Raw genomic sequence first — 11,691 nt, forward strand, 5'->3', positions numbered from 1 at the left:
CCTTTATGTCACAGCCGCCTGACACATTAGAGCCAATCAACATCAGACACTCCCTCACAGACACTCCCAGCTACTCGGAATCCGCCATTTTATACTCATAACGACCTTGCTTTTTTAATGAGAGGACGTGTTGTGTTTTTGCTCCTGACATTAATAGGAAAAACATAGCTAGGCTAGTGTATTTACAGTCCAGAAGGACTCCACTCATCTCTGCTGCAAGCACAGCACCCTAAAAAGCACTTTTTAGGGCTATATTTCGTGCCGTTTTTTTTTTTTGTTTTGTTTTTTATTAGCATTTGCCTGGCTTTCAGCTGTGTGTTTAAGGCTCACAGCATATGCTGTGACTACTGCCACCACTGATATCTCCCTAACAACATTAGTTTAAATTTAACTAACCGAAAAATATAATTATTTTGCTAGTGTAATTTTTTTTCATTTTCTATCAGGCCAGTGTCACACAGCATATACTCTGGTTCATTGCTCTGTGCCAGCCAGCAGCCACCAGTGTTAATATCCGTTTATAACATTATTTTTAATTTAAAAAATAAACACAAAAAAATATTTTTCTAGTGTAATCTAATTACATTTACTATCATGCCTGTGTCTGTCAGGCTCACTCACTCAGCATTAATATACCTCATTTTTTTTCAGTCTTTTGGTTAATTGGTCTGTGCCAGGCAGCCACCCAGCACTCGTATCTATTTTTCTTTCACCTTAATTTTAATTTAAAAAAAAAAAAGTTTAAATTTGTTTGCTAGTGTAATCAAATCTAATTTTCTATCCGGCCTGTGTGTTTTGCTGACTTAGGCCTAGATTTAGAGTTTGGCGGTAGCCTTGAAAACCAGCGTTAGAGGCTCCTAACGCTGGTTTTAGGCTACCGCCGGTATTTGGAGTCACTCAAAATAGGGTCTAACGCTCACTTTTCAGCCGCGACTTTTCCATACCGCAGATCCCCTTACGTAAATTGCGTATCCTATCTTTTCAATGGGATTTTTCTAACTCCGGTATTTAGAGTCGTTTCTGAAGTGAGCGTTAGAAATCTAACGACAAAACTCCAGCCGCAGGAAAAAAGTCAGTAGTTAAGAGCTTTCTGGGCTAACGCCGGTTTCTAAAGCTCTTAACTACTGTACTCTAAAGTACACTAACACCCATGAACTACCTATGTACCCCTAAACCGAGGTCCCCCCACATCGCCGACACTCTAAAAAAATTTTTTAATCCCTAATCTGCCGACCGCCACCTACGTTATACTTATGTACCCCTAATCTGCTGCCCCTAACACTGCCGACCCCTATATTATATTTATTAACCCCTAATCTGCCCCCCTCAACGTCGATTCTCCACCTGCCTACACTTATTAACCCCTAATCTGCCGACCGAATCTCGCCGCTATTCTAATAAATGTATTAACCCCTAAAGCTAAGTCTAACCCTAATACTAACACCCCCCTAAATTAAATATAATTTAAATCTAACGATATTAATTAACTCTTATTAAATAAATTATTCCTATTTAAAGCTAAATACTTACCTGTAAAATAAACCCTAATATAGCTACAATATAAATTATAATTATATTATAGCTATTTTAGGATTTATATTTATTTTACAGGTAACTTTGTATTTATTTTAACCAGGTACAATAGCTATTAAATAGTTAAGAACTATTTAATAGCTAAAATAGTTAAAATAATTACAAATTTACCTGTAAAAGAAATCCTAACCTAAGTTACAATTAAACCTAACACTAGACTATCAATAAATACATTAAATAAAATACCTACAATTACCTACAATTAACCTAACACTACACTATCAATAAATTAATTAAATACAATTGCTACAAATAAATACAATTAAATAAACTAGCTAAAGTACAAAAAATAAAAAAGAACTAAGTTACAAAAAATAAAAAAATATTTACAAACATAAGAAAAATATTACAACAATTGTAAACTAATTACACCTACTCTATGCCCCCTAATAAAATAACAAAGCCCCCCAAAATAAAAAAATGCCCTACCCTATTCTAAATTACTAAAGTTCAAAGCTCTTTTACCTTACCAGCCCTGAACAGGGCCCTTTGCGGGGCATGCCCCAAGAAATACAGCTCTTTTGCCTGTAAAAAAAAAATACAATACCCAAGCCCCCCAACATTACAACCCACCACCCACATACCCCTAATCTAACCCAAACCCCCCTTAAATAAACCTAACACTAAGCCCCTGAAGATCGTCCTACCTTGTCTTCACCATACCAGGTTCACCGATCGGTCCAGAAGAGCTCCTCCGATGTCCTGATCCAAGCCCAAGCGGGGGGCTGAAGAGGTCCATGATCCGGCTGAAGTCTTCATCCAAGCGGGGCAGAAGAGGTCTACCATCCGATTGAAGTCTTCATCCAAGCGGCATCCATCCGGAGCGAAGTGGCAGCATCCTGAAGACCTCCACCGCGGAACATCCATCCTGGCCGACGACTGAACGACGAATGACGGTTCCTTTAAATGACGTCATCCAAGATGGCGTCCCTCGAATTCCGATTGGCTGATAGAATCCTATCAGCCAATCGGAATTCGAGGGACGCCATCTTGGATGACGTCATTTAAAGGAACCGTCATTCGTCGTTCAGTCGTCGGCCAGGATGGATGTTCCGCGGTGGAGGTCTTCAGGATGCTGCCGCTTCGCTCCGGATGGATGCCGCTTGGATGAAGACTTCAATCGGATGGAAGACCTCTTCTGCCCCGCTTGGATGAAGACTTCAGCCGGATCACGGACCTCTTCAGCCCCCCGCTTGGGTGAACCTGGTATGGTGAAGACAAGGTAGGATGATCTTCAGGGGCTTAGTGTTAGGTTTATTTAAGGGGGGTTTGGGTTAGATTAGGGGTATGTGGGTGGTGGGTTGTAATGTTGGGGGGCTTGGGTATTGTATGTTTTTTTTACAGGCAAAAGAGCTGTATTTCTTGGGGCATGCCCCACAAAGGGCCCTGTTCAGGGCTGGTAAGGTAAAAGAGCTTTGAACTTTAGTAATTTAGAATAGGGTAGGGCATTTTTTTATTTTGGGGTGCTTTGTTATTTTATTAGGGGGCTTAGAGTAGGTGTAATTAGTTTAAAATTGTTGTAATATTTTTCTTATGTTTGTAAATATTTTTTTATTTTTTGTAACTTAGTTCTTTTTTATTTTTTGTACTTTAGCTAGTTTATTTAATTGTATTTATTTGTAGCAATTGTATTTAATTAATTTATTGATAGTGTAGTGTTAGGTTAATTGTAGGTAATTGTAGGTATTTTATTTAATGTATTTATTGATAGTCTAGTGTTAGGTTTATTTGTAACTTAGGTTAGGATTTCTTTTACAGGTAAATTTGAAATTATTTTAACTATTTTAGCTATTAAATAGTTCTTAACTATTTAATAGCTATTGTACCTGGTTAAAATAAATACAAAGTTACCTGTAAAATAAATATAAATCCTAAAATAGCTATAATATAATTATAATTTATATTGTAGCTATATTAGGATTTATTTTACAGGTAAGTATTTAGCTTTAAATAGGAATAATTTATTTAATAAGAGTTAATTAATTTCGTTAGATTTAAATTATATTTAACTTAGGGGGGTGTTAGTGTTAGGGTTAGACTTAGCTTTAGGGGTTAATACATTTATTAGAATAGCGGTGACTTCCAGTCGGCAGATTAGGGGTTAATGTTTGAAGTTAGGTGTCGGCGATCTTAGGGAGGGCAGATTAGGGGTTAATACTATTTATGATAGGGTTAGTGAGGCGGATTAGGGGTTAATAACTTTATTATAGTAGCGCTCAGGTCCGGTCGGCAGATTAGGGGTTAATAAGTGTAGGCAGGTGGAGGCGACGTTGTGGGGGGCAGATTAGGGGTTAATAAATATAATATAGGGGTCGGCGGTGTTAGGGGCAGCAGATTAGGGGTACATAGGTATAATGTAAGTTGCGGCGGTGTACGGAGCGGCAGATTAGGGGTTAATAATAATATGCAGGGGTCAGCGATAGCGGGGGCGGCAGAATAGGGGTTAATAAGTGTAAGGTTAGGGGTGTTTAGACTCGGGGTACATGTTAGAGTGTTAAGTGCAGACGTAGGAAGGGTTACCGCATAGCAAACAATGGGGCTGCGTTAAGAGCTGAACGCTGCTTTTTTGCAGGTGTTAGGTTTTTTTTCAGCTCAAACAGCCCCATTGTTTCCTATGGGGGAATCGTGCACGAGCATGTTTTTGAGGCTGGCCGCGTCCGTAAGCAACTCTGGTATCGAGAGTTCAAGCTGTGTTAAAAATGCTCTACGCTCCTTTTTTGGAGCCTAACGCAGCCTTTATGTGGACTCTCAATACCAGAGTTATTTTTATGGTGCGGCCAGAAAAAAGCCGGCGTTAGTTTTTCGGGTCGTTACCGACAAAACTCCAAATCTAGCGGATAGAGAGCCTACTGTGTTTACTTGCTGCCCTCCCTAGTCTATGAGCCACGACTCATATGTGTTTAACCTTTTTTTAATTTCCCCCCAAAAAAAATAATTTCAATCATTTTTCTAGTGTAATCTAATAGTATTTTCTATCAGGCGTGTGTGTATCCGACATACATAGCCTACTGTTTTTAATAGCTGCCCTTCCAAGGCTATCAGCCACGACTCATATGTATGTGCTTAACCTTTTTCTTAAAATTTCCAAAAAAAAGTCTTTAAATCATTATGCTAGTGTAATCTAATTGTATTTTCTATCAGGCCTGTGTCTAACTGTCTATCTGACTTACACAGCATACTGTTGTTATAATTGCTGCCCTACGTAGCAGCCAGCCAGTGCGACCACTCATAGAGTCATATGTGCATTGCACTTCTTAACATAATTTTAATATTAAAATCTAAAATTTTAAAATATTTTGCTAGTGTAATGTAACTTAATTTTCTATCAGGCCTGTGTTTTTGTCACTTACACAGCATACTGTGTTAAATTACTGCCCTACCTACCATCCACGACTCATATCTGCCAGCCTGTCTGCCAGGCCCAAGTAGCCAATTAGTGGCACCAATCACAATTCTTGTAACAGTAATAAAAAAAAAAAAAACATAATTTTTTGGACTGCAAATATTCAGTCTCCTAGGGCCATTGAATTTCATTTACCTCCTGTCTGCCACTGCCAGCCTTTTGTGCCAGGCCGTCTAGCCAACTATTTACACCAATCATAATTGTACAGTCAGACAGTATAGTTATTAATTTAAATAAAAAATTTTTTTAGTGTTGATCTTAACCCTCAGTTTGCTCGTGCCTTTGAATTGCACTTTTCTACAGCCTTCCAAGCCTGTGTGCCAGGCCTACTTCAAAAATATTTACACCAATCATATTTGTTGTGACAGTATTCTAATAATTAAAAATTAAAATTTTTGGTAATAGTTGCTGTGATTTGAATTGTCAGTTTGCTGGTGCCATTGAAACGCACTTTCCTCCTGCCTTGCAGCCTGCTGTGAGCCAGGCCCCCACCTAGCCAATTGTTGTCAGCAATCATATTTCTGTTAACAGTATTGCAAAAATTGTCAATCATCACTGTTTAGACTGTCAGTAATCAGTCTCCTAGTGTCCTTGAATTGCATCTCCCTCCTGCCTGCCATCCTTTTGTGCCAGGCCGTCTTGCCAACTATTTACAGCAATCCTAATTTTTTGTCACAGTATAGTTACTAATTAAAATTAAAAAAATCTTTATTGTTGATGATCTTAACCCTCAGTTTGCTCGTGCCTTTGAATTGCAGTTTTCTACAGCCTTCCAAGCCTGTGTGCCAGGCCTACTTAAAAAATATTTACACCAGTATTCTAATAATTAAAAATTAAAATTTTTGTTAATAGTTGCTGTGATTTGAATCGTCAGTTTGCTGGTGCCAATGAAACGCACTTTCCTCCTGCCTTGCAGCCTGCTGTGAGCCAGGCCCCCACCTAGCCAATTGTTGTCAGCAATCATATTTCTGTTAACAGTATTGCAAAAATTGTCAATCATCACTGTTTAGACTGTCAGTAATCAGTCTCCTAGTGTCCTTGAATTGCATCTCCCTCCTGCCTGCCATCCTTTTGTGCCAGGCCGTCTTGCCAACTATTTACACCAATCCTAATTTTTTGTCACAGTATATTTACTAATTATAATTAAAAAAATCTTTAGATGAAAGAGCTAAGAATAGTAGAACTTGAAACAACAGAGTTAGCCATGGGTGCAAAACCGCTTGGCCTTTTTTTGGCTTTGGGTGCGGCTATTCATGCAGGCCATATAGAGCTGACAACATTCGGTGTCGTATCAGCTATTAAACTAATAAGAACAGTACTACCAAAATACAGCCAATGAAGGGCCTTAGGAAGACTGAGCCAAGGTTGGATTGTAGTATTTGGTTAGGCTAATCATGATGGCCATGTAGACCACCATAGTAATAAGAACAGTACTAGCAAAATACAGCCAATGAAGGGCCTTATGAAGACTGAGCCAAGGTTGGATTGTAGTATTTGGTTAGGCTAATCATGATGGCCATGTAGACCACCACCACCGAGAGTCCTGGAAGTAACAGGGATGATGAGATGAAAGTGATAAGAATAGTACTACTTGAAACAACAGAGTTAGCCATGGGTGTTAATCCAAGACCGCTTGGATTTATTTTTGTATTGGGTGCAGCTAATCATGCAGGCCATATAGAGCTGACAACATTCGGTGTTGTATCAGCTATAAACATAATAAGAACTGTACTATCAAAATACAGACAATGAAGGGCCTATGAAGACTGAGCAAAGGTTGGATTGTAGTATTTTGTTCGGCTAATCATGATGGCCATGTAGACCGCCCGTAACAGGGATGAAAGTGCTAAGAATAGTACTAATTGAAACAACAGAGTTAGCCATGGGTGTTAGTCTAAGACCACTCGGCTTTTTTTTGGGTTTGGGTGCAGCTAATCATGAAGGACAGATAGACCTGCCACCATTTGGTGTTGTAACAGGTATGAAAATGCAAAGAACAGTACTACATAACACAACCTACTTACCATGGGTCCCAGAACATATGTTTGGTTGTTATATTTTGTAAGGGTAATCATGCAGGCCATATAGACCTCCACCGATAGGGTGAGTATGAGTAACAGCTATTAAAATGCGAAGGACATTACTAATTAACACAACATAGTTACCATGGGTCGCAGACCAAGAGCAGATGTCTTATTATTATATTTTGTATGGGTAATCATCCAGGCCGTATAGACCTCACCAAATAGGGGGAGTTACAGAGATTAAAGTGCTAAGAATGGTAGTACTTAAAACACAACCTCGTTAAAATAGGTAGCAGACCACATGTCTTATTATTATAATTTTTCAGGGTAATCTGGCAGGCCATATAGAACACCCCCGATAGGGGGGGGGGGGGCAGGGATTAAAGTGCTAAGAAAAGTACTAATTAACACAAGCTAGTTGGGGCCAAGAACGCATGTTTGATTATTAGAATTTATTAGGGTAATTATATATCTAACAAATATATCTATTTCTCTTCTATCGATTCTATCTATCAATCTATGTATATCTATCTATCCTATCTATCACTATCAATCTATCTTCTGTCCGGGATGTTTTGAGACAGCCACTTTGGGAATGTTAGTTGATTTAGACCCATTATGGCTTAAAAGCAGACTCTGCATCAACTATCTAATTTTCCATGGGAGTTTTGCCAGGGATCCCCCTCCAGCATGCAAGGTGACCCTTGAAACAACTTTTCCATCACTATTGTGGCCAGAAAGAGTCCTTGTAGGTTTTAAAGTTCGCCTGCCTATTGAATTCAATGGCGGTTCGCGAACCGAAAATTTTAGGTTCGCGACATCACTATATATATACACATATGAATACATATGTATGTACACACACACACTAATATATATATATATACACATATGAATACATATGTATGTACACACACACACTAATATATATATATACACATATGAATACATATGTATGTACAAACACACACACACTAATATATATATATATATATACACATATGAATACATATGTATGTACACACACTAATATATATATATATATATATATATATATATACACAAATGAATACATATGTATGTATACACACACACTAATATATATATATATACACATATGAATACATATGTATGTACACACGCACACACACTAATATATATATATATACACATATGAATACATATGTATGTACACACACACACACTTATATATATATATATACACATATGAATACATATGTATGTACACACACACACTAATATATATATATATACACATATGAATACATATGTATGTACACACACACACACTAATATCTATATATACACACATCTTTAGACATGTAAATGTATGTTTGTCTATGTTAAAGGGACATGGAAGCAACATTTTTCTTTTTCTTATTTTTCATTATTCAAATGCAACAACTTTCCAATTTACTTATTTTATCCAATGTGCTTCATTCTCTTTGTATCCTTTTGTGAAGGAGCAGGTATGCACTACTGGGAGCATTATAAAGACATCTTCTGAACCACCGAAAAGAGGCATTTTTGTGCAGCCACCAATCAGCAACTAGCTCCCTGTAATGCATTGCTGCTCCTGAGCCTACCTATAAATGATTTTCAACAAAGGATACCAAGAGATTGAAGCAATTTAGATAATAGAAGCAAATTGGAAAGTTGTCTGAATCACAATACATTTTTTGGGTTTCATGCCCCTTTAAAACTCTTTGCAGCCTTTTTTTTCTAAATCCTGAGATCTCATATTTTTGAGCCCTTAAAGCCTTTGGGGCCTAGTTATCAAGCCGTCAACCTCAAATACGCAGCGTATTTGTGGTGAGGCTAATTCGCCTTAGTTATCAAAGGCTAGAGACCGGCAAAAGTAGAATTTTGTGACGTAAACTTCGATCCGTCGGACTCAGTCCGACACAGATCGATTCTTACGTCACTCCAGATGTTCCGCACACAAGTGCGGCACAATCTCACTACTTTTGCTAGTTATCAAATGACTAGCAGGTACGCTCGGCACTTTTACGGCCCAGCGTACCTGGTTTTCAAACCGCCACCCCTGGAGGCGGTGGATCCCATAGGAATCAATGGGAGTCTGACCATAGCGAAAGTACAAGTTCGCTGCTGACAGACATCCCATTGATTTCTATGGGAGCTGTCTGCACCTAACACCCTAACATGTACCCCGAGTCTAAACACCACTAATCTGCCCCCCCTACACCGCCGCAACAAAATAAAGTTATTACCTCCTAAACCGCCGCTCCCGGAGCCCACCGCAAGCTACTCTATACATATTAACCCCTAAACCGCCGCTCCCGGAGCCCACCGCAACTATAATAAATGTATTAACCCCTAAACCGCCGCTCCCTGAACCCGCCGCAACCTATATTAAATTTATTAACCCCTATCCTGCCCCCCCTACACCGTCGCCACCTATAATAAATTTATTAACCCCTATCCTGCCCCCCACTATGCCGCCGCCACTGTAATAAAATTATTAACCCCTAAACCTAAGTCTAACACTAACCCTAACGCCCCCCTAACTTAAATATTAATTAAATAAATCTAAATAATATTTTTATTATTAACTAAATTAATCCTATTTAAAACTAAATACTTACCTTTAAAATAAACCCTAATATAGCTACAATATAAATAATAATTATATTGTAGCTATCTTAGGATTTATTTTTATTTTACAGGCAACTTTCAATTTATTTTAACTAGGTACAATAGCTATTAAATAGTTATTAACTATTTAATAGCTTACCTAGCTAAAATAAACTGAAATTTACCTGTAAAATAAATCCTAACCTAAGTTACAATTACACCTAACACTACACTATACTTTAATAAATTATTCCTATTTAAAACTAAATACTTACCTGTAAAATAAACCCTAATATAGCTACAATATAAATAATAATTACATTGTAGCTATCTTAGGATTTATATTTATTTTACAGGTAACTTTGTATTTATTTTAGCTAGTTAGAATAGTTATTAAATAGTTATTAACGATTTAATAACTACCTAGCTAAAAGAAATACAAAATTACCTGTAAAATAAATCCTAACCTAAGTTACAATTAAACCTAATACTACACTATCATTATGTGGGTGGTGGGTTTTAATGTTGGGGGGGTTGTATTCTTTTGCTTTCTGCCTGTCGACCAAATGTCCGTCTGCCAAATGTCCTTCTGACAAATGTCCGTCTGCCAAATGTCCTTCTGCATTTTGTCAGAGCACCGCGTGCAATCTACTGTGCCACCAGATATGAGTGGTGTGTTAAGTAGTACTATTCTTATCAGTTTAATCCCTGTTACGTCCCCTATCAGGGGACGTGTATATGGCATGGATTTTAGGAACCGGGAGATGGAAAAAGATGCTTGGTCGGTCCGGCCACGAGATAGATAGATTTGATAGATAGATAGATACATAGATGCAATAGATACATTTGATAGATACGATAGATAGATAGATAGATAGATTTGATAGATCAATAGATCGATTTGATAGATAGATAATTTCCCAGACAAAGAATTACAAGACGTGTGGTCTGGGACCCATGGTAAGGTTCCCAGAGGCAGTTGCAGCGCCCGAGGATCTGATTAGAACAGAGCACTCTGGAACGTATCTGCCCTCGGCCGAAATCGGAACATTCTTTAGCTTTCTATCTGTCGGCCATATGTCCGTCTGCCAAATGTCCGTATGCCAAATGTCGGTCTGCCAAATGTCCTTCTGCATTTTGTCAGAGCACCGCGTGCAATCTACTGTGCCAACAGATATGGGTGGTCTGTCAAGTAGTACTATTCTTATCAGTTTAATACCTGTTACGTCCCCTATCTGGGTACGTGTATATGGCATGGATTTTAGGAACCGGGAGATGGAGAAAGATGCTTGGTCGGTCCGGCCACGAGATAGATAGATTTGATAGATAGATAGATACATAGATTAGATAGATAAATCAATAGATGCAATAGATTACATTTGATAGATACGATAGATAGATAGATTTGATAGATAAATAGATAGATTTGATAGATAGATAATTTCGCAGACAAAGAATTACAAGACATGCGGTCTGGGAGTCGACCCATGGTAAGGTTACTTCCTTTTGCACAACCGAGTACAGGTTGGGGATTGCCTTTTGTGCAAAGAAATTTCGTCCGGGTACCTTCCACTGCGGTGTCCCCTATGAGGGGACGTGTATATGGCATGGATTTTAGGAACCGGGAGATAGAAAAAGATGCTTAGTCGGTCCTCCTACTTCAAATTTGGGGCACTGCGCGTGCAATCTACTGTGCCACCAGATATGAGTGGTGTGTTAAGTAGTACTATTCTTATCAGTTTAATCCCTTTTATGTCCCCTATCAGGGGACGTGTATATGGCATGGATTTTAGGAACCGGGAGATGGAAAAGATGCTTGGTCGGTCCTCCTACTTCAAATATTGGGGCACTGCGCATGCAATCTACTGTGCCACCAGATAGGAGTGGTGTGTTAAGTAGTACTATTCCTATCACTTTATTCCCTGTTACGTCCCCTATCAGGGGACGTGTATATGGCATGGATTTTAGAAACCGGGAGATGGAAAGAGATGCTTGGGCGGTCCTCCTACTTCAAATATTGTGGCACTGCGCATGCAATCTAATGTGCCACCAGAT

This window comes from Bombina bombina, chromosome 4 (assembly GCF_027579735.1).
Source record: "Bombina bombina isolate aBomBom1 chromosome 4, aBomBom1.pri, whole genome shotgun sequence".
NCBI classification, from domain to species: domain Eukaryota; kingdom Metazoa; phylum Chordata; class Amphibia; order Anura; family Bombinatoridae; genus Bombina; species Bombina bombina.